An 18,091-nucleotide genomic window follows, 5' to 3' on the forward strand; every position below is an offset into this window, starting at 1 on the left:
GAAACGACCCTCAGCTAGAAACCGGAGGCTCTGACATTTTATGTGGCGCAGCCCCTCGCTACACCCGCTAGGAAGGCACCACATACGGTCAGGGAAACTGGCGCCAAGTTTACCAAGAGGAGGCCCGAGGCAGCCGGACAAAAGGGTTGGTAAGAAAGGCCAGACAAAGGACACACAAAGGGGGTCCTGTGAAGCGCTCCAAAGTTATCTGGGAGTTGTCTGAGCCCCTCACCTGGTGAGCACAGTACGACGTGGGCAGCCGTTACCTGCAGACGTGGTCTGGATAATAAGAACTGTGAGTAAAGGCCCTGGACTGCATCACTGACTCCGTGTCGTTACTGCTGCTGCCCTGCACCATCACCCCCATCCTCCGCATACACTGCCCTGAGGCTATACTCCTCCCGTGGGGAGTTATGCTACGCTCTGCTGCACCCACAACACCAGCCTCAGCGGTCTGCCCTGCAGCGGCGGTTCACTCTGACCGCAATCCACGGGTGGCGTAGTCGGACATTTAAACATCAAAACCACATAAATAGTTCCGCCTCTGGTTTGACCACCCTGAGCCACGGAACCGGGTCGCCGCCACGAAGACTACAACCACCAGCATACACCAAAAAGGGTCCGGCTCCGGGTGTCCCAAGGCCCAGGGGGTGCATCAGAACATTTTCATCACCTTTCAAAATCACCAATGGGACAAGGCAGGGATGTCCTCTGTCCCCTCTCTTATACATCCTAGTGACGGAGCACCTGCTCTCATCAATTCGCCATAACCCCAATATTAGGTGGATTGAGGTGGGAGGCACCGAGTACAAGTGCTCTCTATTTGCTGATGATGTCCTAGTATATATCACTCAATCACATATATCCATCCATGCTGTTATGGCTGAAATAGATCACTTTGTTACATGGTCAAATTTTAAAATCAATGCAGCGAAGTCTGAGGCCCTCGATGTCTCCCTCCCCAAATCCATATAGGATTCCATCCAGTCCAACTTTCCCTTTGCCTGGCCCTCACAGGGTATCAAATACTTAGGAATTCCTATTCATAGAGACCTCTCCCATCTATGTTATCTTAATTTTGGGCCCTTTATTGAGCAACTCCATACAGACCACGGTTGGCAAGTTAGAACTGTAAGATTCACTACGTGAACCACTGGTGTTTTGTGGAAAAGCACATGTACACTGCGTTCCAAATTATTATGCAAAAAGTGTTTAGGAGTGATAAGGGAAGAATTTGTTTGTCAGTTAAACTCATTGATGGTGATGTGTGTCAGGACTCTTTATATCACTGTAAGCAATTGCAGACACCTGTGCTAATTAGTTTGGCAGGTGTGTCCAATGAAAGGCAAGACTACTTAAGAAGGCTCTCTCACATTATTAAGCAGCCTACATTTTCTGCCAAAATGGGAAAGAAAAAGGATGTGTCGGCTGCTGAGAAGCAACAAATTGTGGAGTGTTTAGGTCAAGGCATGACTACAATCAACATTGTGCAATGATCAGGATGAAGTGTCTTGGCAATCAAGAAGTATGTAGCTGATTCACAGTACACACGTGTGCGTGCTGATAAGGGCAAATTGAGGACTCTTTCCTACAGGCAATTACGTCAGGTTGAAAGAGCAGCGGCAAAAAAGCCTTGTCATAGCAGCAGACAAGTTTTTGAAGCTGCTTGTGCCTCCAACGTCCCCCGAACAACAAGATGCAGGGTCCTTCAGAGGTTTGCAGCTGTGCAAACGCCATCCTGTCGACCTCCTCTATCCACTTCACACAAGCAGAAACGGCTCCAGTGGGCCAAACATTACATGAAGACTGATTTCAAAACTGTTTTGTTCACGGATGAGTGCCGTGCAGCGCTCGATGGTCCAGATGGATGGAGTGGAGGATGGCTGGTTGATGGACACCCCACGCAAACACGACTACAGCGCCAACAAGGAGGAGGTGGAGTAATGTTTTGGGCTGGAATCATGGGGAGAGAGATTGTCGGCCCCTTTAGGATCCCTGAAGGCGCTAAAGATGAACTCCATAATGTATGTGGATTTTCTCAAACAGCACTTCCTGCCATGGTTCAAGAAGAAGAACCGTGTATTTCACAGCAAGATCATTTTTCTGCATGATAATGCACCATCCCATGCTGCACATAAAACATCTGCATCTCTGGCTGATATGGGCATAAAAGGGGACAAACTTATGGTGTGACCCCCATGCTCCCCTGACCTGTACCCCATTCAGAACCTTTGGAGCATCATTAAAAGGAGTATCTATGATGGCGGGAGGCAGTTCACATCTAAGCAACAGCTCTGGGAGGGTATTCTGTTCTCATGCAAAACAATTGAAGCAGAAACCATCCAAAACCTGACAAATTCAATGGACGAGAGAGTTCAGAAGCTCCTTTCGAACAAGGGGTCCTATGTGAAAATGTAACATCACCTAGAATAAAGTTTTGAGTTGAAAACTGTTTGATTTCAGTTTCTAACAACCTGCTAATGCTTATAATTTCAAAAATGACCATTTTTTTGGTCTTTATTAAAATGAAAAGGTTGATCGAAAAGTTTGGGGGATCTAAGAGTGTGGCAACCTAGTAGTCATGATTACTTCGAATTCTGACAATATGAGGGTCATGCTGCAGGTAGTGCAGCAAGAAGGCACTTATGTGTCTTGCGCATCTCGGAGACCCAAAATTATTTTCCGGGCTAGATGCAGCTAAAAATTATTATTAATTTTAAATCTGGTGAAGTTTTAGTATAGATGGCCTAATAGGATCAGTGCTGCACACTGCTACAAAGCCCAAATTATTTTTCAGTCAAGATACAGATAAACATGATTAGTAATTTTAAATCTGGTGGAGCTTATTATAGATGGCCTAATAGAATCAGTGCTGCACACTGCTACAAAGCCCAAATTATTTTCCAGCAAAGATACAGATAAACATGATTAGTAATTTGAAAGCTTAAAACGGTTGGTAGGGTGATTTTAACCAATCATCAAGCTTTTACTCTCCCCAGGATGACACAGGGGTAGAAAAGTCGTTTCGGATCCATGATTTGTTCATCTTTATGAACGTGAGTCTGTCTACATTATCAGTGGAGAGCCGCGTGCGCTTATCTGTCAGCACACCACCAGCAGCGCTGAACACACGTTCAGACAGAACGCTGGCTGCGGGGCATGACAAGATCTCCAAGGCGTAAGTGGCTAGCTCCGGCCATTTATCCAGATTGGAAGCCCAAAAAGAGCAAGGGTCCAGTGACACAGTCGTGGCTTCAATGTTTACTTGGAGATACTCCTGTACCATCGTCTCTAAGCGTTGACTATGTGTCAGACTTCTTGTCTCCTGTGGCCTTGCAAAGGATGGGCTAAAAAAGTGGTGAAATGATTCCGCAAAATTGATGTTACCAGCAGATACTGTGGTTCTGTTTCGGTTTGAGTGCTGAACACTTGACGGTCCCACGGTTGGCAAGTTGGAACTGTGAGATTCACTACGTGCACCACTGGTATTTTGTGGAAAAGCACATGTAAGATTCTGCAACAGTCTCTGCTGATACTCCTGCATGCGTGCATCCCTTTCTATGGCAGGAATAATTTCTGCAAATTTACTTTTGTACCGGGAATCTAACAGTGTGGCAACCCAGTAGTCAGGATTATTTCTAATTCTCACAATTCGAGGGTCATGTTGCAGGTAGTGCAGCAAGAAGGCACTCATGTGTGTTGCGCATCCAGGAGCACCAAGTCCCTGTTGTGTTGGTGGCGAGGTAACAATCATGTTTCCTTCCTCTGTCCTCTCCCCCCAACCTCGCACAACAGAAATGTGATCAAGGTCTCCCTCATCTGATGAGTCTTCCATCAGTTCGTCCTCCACTTCTTCCTGGGCTCCTGCACCTTCCTCACTAGTTTGGCTGCTACCATGTGCCCTGGTAAAACCATCTCCCCCACCTTCACATGCCTGCCGCCTTGGTGCTGCCGACCGCCTGGACCTTGCAGATGTTAGCCCTTCCGCATACAACTCCTCCTCCTCTACTTCCTCCACCTCCTCTTGTGCCACCACCTGACTCCGAATTCTGTTTAACATGTGCTCCAGCATGTAAATCACCGGAATAGTCATGCTGATAATGGCATCGTCAGCACTAAACATCTTCGTCGCCATTTCAAAACTGTGCAGAACGGTGCATAGGTCCCTGATCTGAGACCACTCCTCCAGCGTGATTTGTCCCACCTCTGAATCTCGTTGGCCCAGGCTATACGTCAGAACGTATTGCACCAGGGCTTGTCGGTGCTGCCACAGTCGCTGCAACATGTGCAGAGTTGAATTCCACCGGGTAGGCACATCGCATTTTAGCCGGTGAAGTGGCAGGCCCAACGACTTCTGTAGAGATGTAAGTCGCTGAGCTGCGGGATGCGAACGGCGGAAGTGAGCACACAGCGACCGTGCCCTCTGCAGAAGGCCATCTAGTCTGGGATAGTGGGCTAAAAATTGCTGGACAACCAGGTTCAACACGTGAGCCATACAAGGCACGTATGTGACATTGCCCCGGCGAAGGGCCGCACCCAGGTTTGCAGCATTGTCGCACACGGCCTTCCCTGGTTTCAGGTCCAGTGGAGACAACCATTCATGAAATTTTTTCTCCAGAGCTGACCACAACTCCTCAGTTGTGTGACTCACATTTCCCAGACATTTCAATGTAAAAACCGCCTGATGACGTTGAGCCCTACTGCCAGCATAGTAAGGAGGTGTGCAGGATCCCTTCTGCGCAGTTAGAAAGCTTGTGGCATGACCAGACAGGCTTTGGGTGCAGGTGGAAGACCGAGAGGAGGTTGAGGAGGCAGAAGCAGTGGAGGAACTTTGACATAAAGAGGATTGACGCACAACTCGTGGGGACGGCAAGACTTGGACAGCAGCCCCTTGTCCTGCTGTCACCATAGTTACCCAGTGCCCAGTCAGCGACATGTAATGCCCCTGTCCATGCCTACTCGTCCAAGTGTCTGTGGTGAAATGCACCCTGTCACACACAGAGTTTCTCAAAGAAGCGGTGATGTTGTGTGTGACATGCTGGTGGAGCGCAGGCACACCTTTCTTTGAGAAGTAGTGCCGACTGGGCATCTGGTACTGGGGCACTGCGACGGACATAAGGTCTCGAAAATCCTCTGTGTCCACCAGGCGGAAAGGCAGCATTTCTGTAGCCAAGAGCTTGCAGATGGTGAAATTCAACCTCTTAGCTTTCTCATGGCTAGGAGGAAATGGTCTTTTACTTGTCCACATCTGAGGGACCGAGGGCTGGCTATTGTGCTTAGACGGGGTTGATAAGGGTGTCCCCGGCAAACTGCCGGTCTGTGAGGAAGATGCAGGCGGACATGTTAGGTTGCCTTGATCCAAAGGTGGTGCTATCGATGTCGGACAGCGCTCAACACCAGCTGGTGTTACCACCTCCAAAGAAAATGATGACCTGCCAATCACGCTGGCTGTTGCGGGTAAAGAGGTGGCAGGTCTGCGCCCCAAGACAGGTGTGACTGCTGTCCCCCCAGTCACAGAGGATGAAGAGGCCGCGGATGCACAAGATATGGCAGACGGTGGTTGGCCCGGCCGGCTAGGCCGCATTGTAGCACACTGAGCTTCCCACTGCAACTTATGCTTCATGTCCATGTGCCGGTTCATGCACGAAGTACTCAAACTATGTATTTTTTGGCCTCTACTTAGCTTTTGCTGACAAATGTTACAGATAACACGAGTTGGGTCATCTTTATCGATCTGAAAAAATGCCCAGGCTATGCAAGGCTTAGCACCCATGCGACCTGAAGAGCCACCACGACTTGTGGTGAGAGGCAGAGTTGTGTTTGAGGATGCAGTTGTTGACGTGCTTCCAGTACTACGTCTCTGTCCAGGAAGGCGCAACCTGACCTCGTCGTCACTAGCATCTTCCTCCACCTCCTCTGCTGACCTCATCTCTTGGCTGACTGTGGGTTGACAGTAAGTGGGATCTCCAACCTCATCATCATCACCCTGTGCGTTATCACACCCGTCGTCCTCAGAGCCAACCTGTTCCTGCCCTGACAAAAAACTAAAGTTGTCGCTCCAATCAGGTATTTGAGTCTTATCATCGTCTTCCTCATTGTCTCCACCAACAAGAGTTACAGTTTGGGAATGAGGGTCTACATTATGGTCAGAACCTTCTGCGTCTGGTCCTGGATCCGACTCATAAAGATTCTGGGCATCAGTGCAGATCACTTCCTCGTCTGGATTCACAGAAGCGCTGGAGTCGACCTCTGATTCCCAGGCTATAGTATGAGTAAACAGCTCTGCAGACTCAACCATCTGTTCTACCTCATACTCAGACGGGCAGCTGGAGATTTGGGAGCTGTGAGGAAGCAAGTGCGATTGGGGTGACACCTTTGAGGACTGGAGTATTTGTGATGTTGAAGTTGATGTGGAGGAGAGCCCACTTAAAGGAGCACTTGATATCCGTTGAAGCACCTGCTGTTTTTGTGCCTCATCTGGAATTTGTAGCGATTGGCGTGGCCGTAAGAAAGGGATCTTATCACATTGTCCGCTATAAGAAGTAGACATTTTAGTTTGGCTGGAAGATGGTCTTTCTTCTGCAGATGTTACTGTTGCTTTAACACCTACCCCACGGACACAACCTTTTTTCCCCTTCCCAACACACCTATTCCCCTTTCCACCAGCAGCAGGCCTTTTTCCACTCATTTTGGTGGTTAACTAATTCACAACTCTGGAGTTGTTTGCACAAAAAAACAATGGATGGGAACCGAGCAGAGCTGAGTGGCTAAACTGTGGTATTAGGACAAAACTATTGGCTGGGTTAGATGCAGAAAAAAATTATATTCAATTTGCAACCTGATGGAGGTCTGTATAGATGGATTAATAGAACAAGTCCCACACACAGCTAGAAGCCCAATCTTTTTTCAGAGCTAGATGCAGAAAAAAATATATTCAGCTTGCAACCCGATGGAGGTCTGTATAGATGGATTAATAGAACAAGTCCCACACACAGCTAGAAGCCCAATATTTTTTCAGAGCTAGATGCAGAAAAAAATATATTCAGTTTGCAACCTGATGGAGGTCTGTATAGATGGATTAATAGAACAAGTCCCACACACAGCTAGAAGCCCAATATTTTTTCAGAGGTAGATGCAGAAAAAAATATATTCAGTTTGCAACCTGATGGAGGTCTGTATAGATGGATTAATAGAACAAGTCCCACACACAGCTAGAAGCCCAATATTTTTTCAGAGGTAGATGCAGAAAAAAATATATTCAGTTTGCAACCTGATGGAGGTCTGTATAGATGGATTAATAGAACAAGTCCCACACACAGCTAGAAGCCCAATATTTTTTCAGAGCTAGATGCAGAAAAAAATATATTCAGTTTGCAACCTGATGGAGGTCTGTATAGATGGATTAATAGAACAAGTCCCACACACAGCTAGAAGCCCAATATTTTTTCAGAGGTAGATGCAGAAAAAAATATATTCAGTTTGCAACCTGATGGAGGTCAGTATAGATGGACTAATACAACAAGTCCCACACACAGCTAGAAGCCCAATATTTTTTCAGAGGTAGATGCAGAAAAAAATATATTCAGTTTGCAACCTGATGGAGGTCAGTATAGATGGACTAATACAACAAGTCCCACACACAGCTAGAAGTCCAATATTTTTTCAGAGGTAGATGCAGAAAAAAATATATTCAGTTTGCAACCTGATGGAGGTCTGTATAGATGGATTAATAGAACAAGTCCCACACACAGCTAGAAGCCCAATATTTTTTCAGAGGTAGATGCAGAAAAAAATATATTCAGTTTGCAACCTGATGGAGGTCTGTATAGATGGATTAATAGAACAAGTCCCACACACAGCTAGAAGCCCAATATTTTTTCAGAGGTAGATGCAGAAAAAAATATATTCAGTTTGCAACCTGATGGAGGTCTGTATAGATGGATTAATAGAACAAGTCCCACACACAGCTAGAAGCCCAATATTTTTTCAGAGGTATATGCAGAAAAAAATATATTCAGTTTGCAACCTGATGGAGGTCAGTATAGATGGACTAATACAACAAGTCCCACACACAGCTAGAAGCCCAATATTTTTTCAGAGGTAGATGCAGAAAAAAATATATTCAGTTTGCAACCTGATGGAGGTCAGTATAGATGGACTAATACAACAAGTCCCACACACAGCTAGAAGCCCAATATTTTTTCAGAGGTAGATGCAGAAAAAAATATATTCAGTTTGCAACCTGATGGAGGTCTGTATAGATGGATTAATAGAACAAGTCCCACACACAGCTAGAAGCCCAATATTTTTTCAGAGGTAGATGCAGAAAAAAATATATTCAGTTTGCAACCTGATGGAGGTCTGTATAGATGGATTAATAGAACAAGTCCCACACACAGCTAGAAGCCCAATATTTTTTCAGAGGTAGATGCAGAAAAAAATATATTCAGTTTGCAACCTGATGTAGGTCAGTATAGATGGACTAATACAACTAGTCCCACACACAGCTAGAAGCCCAATATTTTTTCAGAGGTAGATGCAGAAAAAAAATATATTCAGTTTGCAACCTGATGGAGGTCTGTATAGATGGATTAATAGAACAAGTCCCACACACAGCTAGAAGCCCAATATTTTTTCAGAGCTAGATGCAGAAAAAAATATATTCAGTTTGCAACCTGATGGAGGTCTGTATAGATGGATTAATAGAACAAGTCCCACACACAGCTAGAAGCCCAATATTTTTTCAGAGATAGATGCAGAAAAAAATATATTCAGTTTGCAACCTGATGGAGGTCTGTATAGATGGATTAATAGAACAAGTCCCACACACAGCTAGAAGCCCAATATTTTTTCAGAGCTAGATGCAGAAAAAAATATATTCAGTTTGCAACCTGATGGAGGTCTGTATAGATGGACTAATACAACAAGTCCCACACACAGCTAGAAGCCCAATATTTTTTCAGAGGTAGATGCAGAAAAAAATATATTCAGTTTGCAACCTGATGGAGGTCAGTATAGATGGACTAATACAACAAGTCCCACACACAGCTAGAAGCCCAATATTTTTTCAGAGGTAGATGCAGAAAAAAATATATTCAGTTTGCAACCTGATGTAGGTCTGTATAGATGGATTAATAGAACAAGTCCCACACACAGCTAGAAGCCCAATATTTTTTCAGAGGTAGATGCAGAAAAAAATATATTCAGTTTGCAACCTGATGGAGGTCTGTATAGATGGATTAATAGAACAAGTCCCACACCCAGCTAGAAGCCCAATATTTTTTCAGAGGTAGATGCAGTAAAAAATATATTCAGTTTGCAACCTGATGGAGGTCTGTATAGATGGATTAATAGAACAAGTCCCACACACAGCTAGAAGCCCAATATTTTTTCAGAGGTAGATGCAGAAAAAAATATATTCAGTTTGCAACCTGATGGAGGTCAGTATAGATCGACTAATACAACAAGTCCCACACACAGCTAGAAGCCCAATATTTTTTCAGAGGTAGATGCAGAAAAAAATATATTCAGTTTTCAACCTGATGTAGGTCAGTATAGATGGACTAATACAACAAGTCCCACACACAGCTAGAAGCCCAATATTTTTTCAGAGGTAGATGCAGAAAAAAATATATTCAGTTTGCAACCTGATGGAGGTCTGTATAGATGGATTAATAGAACAAGTCCCACACACAGCTAGAAGCCCAATATTTTTTCAGAGGTAGATGCAGAAAAAAATATATTCAGTTTGCAACCTGATGGAGGTCTGTATAGATGGATTAATAGAACAAGTCCCACACACAGCTAGAAGCCCAATATTTTTTCAGAGGTAGATGCAGAAAAAAATATATTCAGTTTGCAACCTGATGTAGGTCAGTATAGATGGACTAATACAACAAGTCCCACACACAGCTAGAAGCCCAATATTTTTTCAGAGGTAGATGCAGAAAAAAAATATATTCAGTTTGCAACCTGATGGAGGTCTGTATAGATGGATTAATAGAACAAGTCCCACACACAGCTAGAAGCCCAATATTTTTTCAGAGCTAGATGCAGAAAAAAATATATTCAGTTTGCAACCTGATGGAGGTCTGTATAGATGGATTAATAGAACAAGTCCCACACACAGCTAGAAGCCCAATATTTTTTCAGAGGTAGATGCAGAAAAAAATATATTCAGTTTGCAACCTGATGGAGGTCAGTATAGATGGACTAATACAACAAGTCCCACACACAGCTAGAAGCCCAATATTTTTTCAGAGGTAGATGCAGAAAAAAATATATTCAGTTTGCAACCTGATGGAGGTCAGTTTAGATGGACTAATACAACAAGTCCCACACACAGCTAGAAGCCCAATATTTTTTCAGAGGTAGATGCAGAAAAAAATATATTCAGTTTGCAACCTGATGGAGGTCTGTATAGATGGATTAATAGAACAAGTCCCACACACAGCTAGAAGCCCAATATTTTTTCAGAGGTAGATGCAGAAAAAAATATATTCAATTTGCAACCTGATGGAGGTCTGTATAGATGGATTAATAGAACAAGTCCCACACACAGCTAGAAGCCCAATATTTTTTCAGAGGTAGATGCAGAAAAAAATATATTCAGTTTGCAACCTGATGTAGGTCAGTATAGATGGACTAATACAACTAGTCCCACACACAGCTAGAAGCCCAATATTTTTTCAGAGGTAGATGCAGAAAAAAAATATATTCAGTTTGCAACCTGATGGAGGTCTGTATAGATGGATTAATAGAACAAGTCCCACACACAGCTAGAAGCCCAATATTTTTTCAGAGCTAGATGCAGAAAAAAATATATTCAGTTTGCAACCTGATGGAGGTCTGTATAGATGGATTAATAGAACAAGTCCCACACACAGTTAGAAGCCCAATATTTTTTCAGAGGTAGATGCAGAAAAAAATATATTCAGTTTGCAACCTGATGGAGGTCTGTATAGATGGATTAATAGAACAAGTCCCACACACAGCTAGAAGCCCAATATTTTTTCAGAGCTAGATGCAGAAAAAAATATATTCAGTTTGCAACCTGATGGAGGTCTGTATAGATGGATTAATAGAACAAGTCCCACACACAGCTAGAAGCCCAATATTTTTTCAGAGGTAGATGCAGAAAAAAATATATTCAGTTTGCAACCTGATGGAGGTCAGTATAGATGGACTAATACAACAAGTCCCACACACAGCTAGAAGCCCAATATTTTTTCAGAGGTAGATGCAGAAAAAAATACATTCAGTTTGCAACCTGATGGAGGTCTGTATAGATGGATTAATAGAACAAGTCCCACACACAGCTAGAAGCCCAATATTTTTTCAGAGGTAGATGCAGAAAAAAATATATTCAGTTTGCAACCTGATGGAGGTCTGTATAGATGGATTAATAGAACAAGTCCCACACCCAGCTAGAAGCCCAATATTTTTTCAGAGGTAGATGCAGTAAAAAATATATTCAGTTTGCAACCTGATGGAGGTCTGTATAGATGGATTAATAGAACAAGTCCCACACACAGCTAGAAGCCCAATATTTTTTCAGAGGTAGATGCAGAAAAAAATATATTCAGTTTGCAACCTGATGGAGGTCAGTATAGATCGACTAATACAACAAGTCCCACACACAGCTAGAAGCCCAATATTTTTTCAGAGGTAGATGCAGAAAAAAATATATTCAGTTTTCAACCTGATGTAGGTCAGTATAGATGGACTAATACAACAAGTCCCACACACAGCTAGAAGCCCAATATTTTTTCAGAGGTAGATGCAGAAAAAAATATATTCAGTTTGCAACCTGATGGAGGTCTGTATAGATGGATTAATAGAACAAGTCCCACACACAGCTAGAAGCCCAATATTTTTTCAGAGGTAGATGCAGAAAAAAATATATTAAGTTTGCAACCTGATGGAGGTCTGTATAGATGGATTAATAGAACAAGTCCCACACACAGCTAGAAGCCCAATATTTTTTCAGAGGTAGATGCAGAAAAAAATATATTCAGTTTGCAACCTGATGGAGGTCTGTATAGATGGATTAATAGAACAAGTCCCACACCCAGCTAGAAGCCCAATATTTTTTCAGAGGTAGATGCAGTAAAAAATATATTCAGTTTGCAACCTGATGGAGGTCTGTATAGATGGATTAATAGAACAAGTCCCACACACAGCTAGAAGCCCAATATTTTTTCAGAGGTAGATGCAGAAAAAAATATATTCAGTTTGCAACCTGATGGAGGTCAGTATAGATCGACTAATACAACAAGTCCCACACACAGCTAGAAGCCCAATATTTTTTCAGAGGTAGATGCAGAAAAAAATATATTCAGTTTTCAACCTGATGTAGGTCAGTATAGATGGACTAATACAACAAGTCCCACACACAGCTAGAAGCCCAATATTTTTTCAGAGGTAGATGCAGAAAAAAATATATTCAGTTTGCAACCTGATGGAGGTCTGTATAGATGGATTAATAGAACAAGTCCCACACAAAGCTAGAAGCCCAATATTTTTTCAGAGGTAGATGCAGAAAAAAATATATTCAGTTTGCAACCTGATGGAGGTCTGTATAGATGGATTAATAGAACAAGTCCCACACACAGCTAGAAGCCCAATATTTTTTCAGAGGTAGATGCAGAAAAAAATATATTCAGTTTGCAACCTGATGTAGGTCAGTATAGATGGACTAATACAACAAGTCCCACACACAGCTAGAAGCCCAATATTTTTTCAGAGGTAGATGCAGAAAAAAAATATATTCAGTTTGCAACCTGATGGAGGTCTGTATAGATGGATTAATAGAACAAGTCCCACACACAGCTAGAAGCCCAATATTTTTTCAGAGCTAGATGCAGAAAAAAATATATTCAGTTTGCAACCTGATGGAGGTCTGTATAGATGGATTAATAGAACAAGTCCCACACACAGCTAGAAGCCCAATATTTTTTCAGAGGTAGATGCAGAAAAAAATATATTCAGTTTGCAACCTGATGGAGGTCAGTATAGATGGACTAATACAACAAGTCCCACACACAGCTAGAAGCCCAATATTTTTTCAGAGGTAGATGCAGAAAAAAATATATTCAGTTTGCAACCTGATGGAGGTCAGTTTATATGGACTAATACAACAAGTCCCACACACAGCTAGAAGCCCAATATTTTTTCAGAGGTAGATGCAGAAAAAAATATATTCAGTTTGCAACCTGATGGAGGTCTGTATAGATGGATTAATAGAACAAGTCCCACACACAGCTAGAGGCCCAATATTTTTTCAGAGGTAGATGCAGAAAAAAATATATTCAGTTTGCAACCTGATGGAGGTCAGTATAGATGGACTAATACAACAAGTCCCACACACAGCTAGAAGTCCAATATTTTTTCAGAGGTAGATGCAGAAAAAAATATATTCAGTTTGCAACCTGATGGAGGTCTGTATAGATGGATTAATAGAACAAGTCCCACACACAGCTAGAAGCCCAATATTTTTTCAGAGGTAGATGCAGAAAAAAATATATTCAGTTTGCAACCTGATGGAGGTCTGTATAGATGGATTAATAGAACAAGTCCCACACACAGCTAGAAGCCCAATATTTTTTCAGAGGTAGATGCAGAAAAAAATATATTCAGTTTGCAACCTGATGGAGGTCTGTATAGATGGATTAATAGAACAAGTCCCACACACAGCTAGAAGCCCAATATTTTTTCAGAGGTAGATGCAGAAAAAAATATATTCAGTTTGCAACCTGATGGAGGTCAGTATAGATGGACTAATACAACAAGTCCCACACACAGCTAGAAGCCCAATATTTTTTCAGAGGTAGATGCAGAAAAAAATATATTCAGTTTGCAACCTGATGGAGGTCAGTATAGATGGACTAATACAACAAGTCCCACACACAGCTAGAAGCCCAATATTTTTTCAGAGGTAGATGCAGAAAAAAATATATTCAGTTTGCAACCTGATGGAGGTCTGTATAGATGGATTAATAGAACAAGTCCCACACACAGCTAGAAGCCCAATATTTTTTCAGAGGTAGATGCAGAAAAAAATATATTCAGTTTGCAATCTGATGTAGGTCAGTATAGATGGACTAATACAACTAGTCCCACACACAGCTAGAAGCCCAATATTTTTTCAGAGGTAGATGCAGAAAAAAAATATATTCAGTTTGCAACCTGATGGAAGTCTGTATAGATGGATTAATAGAACAAGTCCCACACACAGCTAGAAGCCCAATATTTTTTCAGAGCTAGATGCAGAAAAAAATATATTCAGTTTGCAACCTGATGGAGGTCTGTATAGATGGATTAATAGAACAAGTCCCACACACAGCTAGAAGCCCAATATTTTTTCAGAGGTAGATGCAGAAAAAAATATATTCAGTTTGCAACCTGATGGAGGTCTGTATAGATGGATTAATAGAACAAGTCCCACACACAGCTAGAAGCCCAATATTTTTTCAGAGGTAGATGCAGAAAAAAATATATTCAGTTTGCAACCTGATGTAGGTCAGTATAGATGGACTAATACAACAAGTCCCACACACAGCTAGAAGCCCAATATTTTTTCAGAGGTAGATGCAGAAAAAAAATATATTCAGTTTGCAACCTGATGGAGGTCTGTATAGATGGATTAATAGAACAAGTCCCACACACAGCTAGAAGCCCAATATTTTTTCAGAGCTAGATGCAGAAAAAAATATATTCAGTTTGCAACCTGATGGAGGTCTGTATAGATGGATTAATAGAACAAGTCCCACACACAGCTAGAAGCCCAATATTTTTTCAGAGGTAGATGCAGAAAAAAATATATTCAGTTTGCAACCTGATGGAGGTCAGTATAGATGGACTAATACAACAAGTCCCACACACAGCTAGAAGCCCAATATTTTTTCAGAGGTAGATGCAGAAAAAAATATATTCAGTTTGCAACCTGATGGAGGTCAGTATAGATGGACTAATACAACAAGTCCCACACACAGATAGAAGCCCAATATTTTTTCAGAGGTAGATGCAGAAAAAAATATATTCAGTTTGCAACCTGATGGAGGTCTGTATAGATGGATTAATAGAACAAGTCCCACACACAGCTAGAGGCCCAATATTTTTTCAGAGGTAGATGCAGAAAAAAATATATTCAGTTTGCAACCTGATGGAGGTCAGTATAGATGGACTAATACAACAAGTCCCACACACAGCTAGAAGCCCAATATTTTTTCAGAGGTAAATGCAGAAAAAAATATATTCAGTTTGCAACCTGATGGAGGTCTGTATAGATGGATTAATAGAACAAGTCCCACACACAGCTAGAAGCCCAATATTTTTTCAGAGGTAGATGCAGAAAAAAATATATTCAGTTTGCAACCTGATGGAGGTCTGTATAGATGGATTAATAGAACAAGTCCCACACACAGCTAGAAGCCCAATATTTTTTCAGAGGTAGATGCAGAAAAAAATATATTCAGTTTGCAACCTGATGTAGGTCAGTATAGATGGACTAATACAACAAGTCCCACACACAGCTAGAAGCCCAATATTTTTTCAGAGGTAGATGCAGAAAAAAAATATATTCAGTTTGCAACCTGATGGAGGTCTGTATAGATGGATTAATAGAACAAGTCCCACACACAGCTAGAAGCCCAATATTTTTTCAGAGGTAGATGCAGAAAAAAATATATTCAGTTTGCAACCTGATGTAGGTCAGTATAGATGGACTAATACAACAAGTCCCACACACAGCTAGAAGCCCAATATTTTTTCAGAGGTAGATGCAGAAAAAAAATATATTCAGTTTGCAACCTGATGGAGGTCTGTATAGATGGATTAATAGAACAAGTCCCACACACAGCTAGAAGCCCAATATTTTTTCAGAGCTAGATGCAGAAAAAAATATATTCAGTTTGCAACCTGATGGAGGTCTGTATAGATGGATTAATAGAACAAGTCCCACACACAGCTAGAAGCCCAATATTTTTTCAGAGGTAGATGCAGAAAAAAATATATTCAGTTTGCAACCTGATGGAGGTCAGTATAGATGGACTAATACAACAAGTCCCACACACAGCTAGAAGCCCAATATTTTTTCAGAGGTAGATGCAGAAAAAAATATATTCAGTTTGCAACCTGATGGAGGTCAGTATAGATGGACTAATACAACAAGTCCCACACACAGCTAGAAGCCCAATATTTTTTCAGAGGTAGATGCAGAAAAAAATATATTCAGTTTGCAACCTGATGGAGGTCTGTATAGATGGATTAATAGAACAAGTCCCACACACAGCTAGAAGCCCAATATTTTTTCAGAGGTAGATGCAGAAAAAAATATATTCAGTTTGCAACCTGATGGAGGTCTGTATAGATGGATTAATAGAACAAGTCCCACACACAGCTAGAAGCCCAATATTTTTTCAGAGGTAGATGCAGTAAAAAATATATTCAGTTTGCAACCTGATGGAGGTCAGTATAGATGGACTAATACAACAAGTCCCACACACAGCTAGAAGCCCAATATTTTTTCAGAGGTAGATGCAGAAAAAAATATATTCAGTTTTCAACCTGATGGAGGTCAGTATAGATGGACTAATACAACAAGTCCCACACACAGCTAGAAGCCCAATATTTTTTCAGAGCTAGATGCAGAAAAAAATATATTCAGTTTGCAACCTGATGGAGGTCTGTATAGATGGATTAATAGAACAAGTCCCACACACAGCTAGAAGCCCAATATTTTTTCAGAGGTAGATGCAGAAAAAAATATATTCAGTTTGCAACCTGATGGAGGTCAGTATAGATGGACTAATACAACAAGTCCCACACACAGCTAGAAGCCCAATATTTTTTCAGAGGTAGATGCAGAAAAAAATATATTCAGTTTGCAACCTGATGGAGGTCAGTATAGATGGACTAATACAACAAGTCCCACACACAGCTAGAAGCCCAATATTTTTTCAGAGGTAGATGCAGAAAAAAATATATTCAGTTTGCAACCTGATGGAGGTCTGTATAGATGGATTAATAGAACAAGTCCCACACACAGCTAGAAGCCCAATATTTTTTCAGAGGTAGATGCAGAAAAAAATATATTCAGTTTGCAACCTGATGGAGGTCTGTATAGATGGATTAATAGAACAAGTCCCACACACAGCTAGAAGCCCAATATTTTTTCAGAGGTAGATGCAGTAAAAAATATATTCAGTTTGCAACCTGATGGAGGTCAGTATAGATGGACTAATACAACAAGTCCCACACACAGCTAGAAGCCCAATATTTTTTCAGAGGTAGATGCAGAAAAAAATATATTCAGTTTTCAACCTGATGGAGGTCAGTATAGATGGACTAATACAACAAGTCCCACACACAGCTAGAAGCCCAATATTTTTTCAGAGGTAGATGCAGAAAAAAATATATTCAGTTTGCAACCTGATGGAGGTCTGTATAGATGGATTAATAGAACAAGTCCCACACACAGCTAGAAGCCCAATATTTTTTCAGAGGTAGATGCAGAAAAAAATATATTCAGTTTGCAACCTGATGGAGGTCTGTATAGATGGATTAATAGAACAAGTCCCACACACAGCTAGAAGCCCAATATTTTTTCAGAGGTAGATGCAGAAAACAATATATTCAGTTTGCAACCTGATGTAGGTCAGTATAGATGGACTAATACAACAAGTCCCACACACAGCTAGAAGCCCAATATTTTTTCAGAGGTAGATGCAGAAAAAAAATATATTCAGTTTGCAACCTGATGGAGGTCTGTATAGATGGATTAATAGAACAAGTCCCACACACAGCTAGAAGCCCAATATTTTTTCAGAGCTAGATGCAGAAAAAAATATATTCAGTTTGCAACCTGATGGAGGTCTGTATAGATGGATTAATAGAACAAGTCCCACACACAGCTAGAAGCCCAATATTTTTTCAGAGGTAGATGCAGAAAAAAATATATTCAGTTTGCAACCTGATGGAGGTCAGTATAGATGGACTAATACAACAAGTCCCACACACAGCTAGAAGCCCAATATTTTTTCAGAGGTAGATGCAGAAAAAAATATATTCAGTTTGCAACCTGATGGAGGTC

This window comes from Phyllobates terribilis, unplaced genomic scaffold, assembly GCF_046119375.1.
Source record: "Phyllobates terribilis strain yellow unplaced genomic scaffold, ASM4611937v1 Scaffold_11__3_contigs__length_659146591, whole genome shotgun sequence".
Classification (NCBI taxonomy): Eukaryota; Metazoa; Chordata; class Amphibia; order Anura; family Dendrobatidae; genus Phyllobates; species Phyllobates terribilis.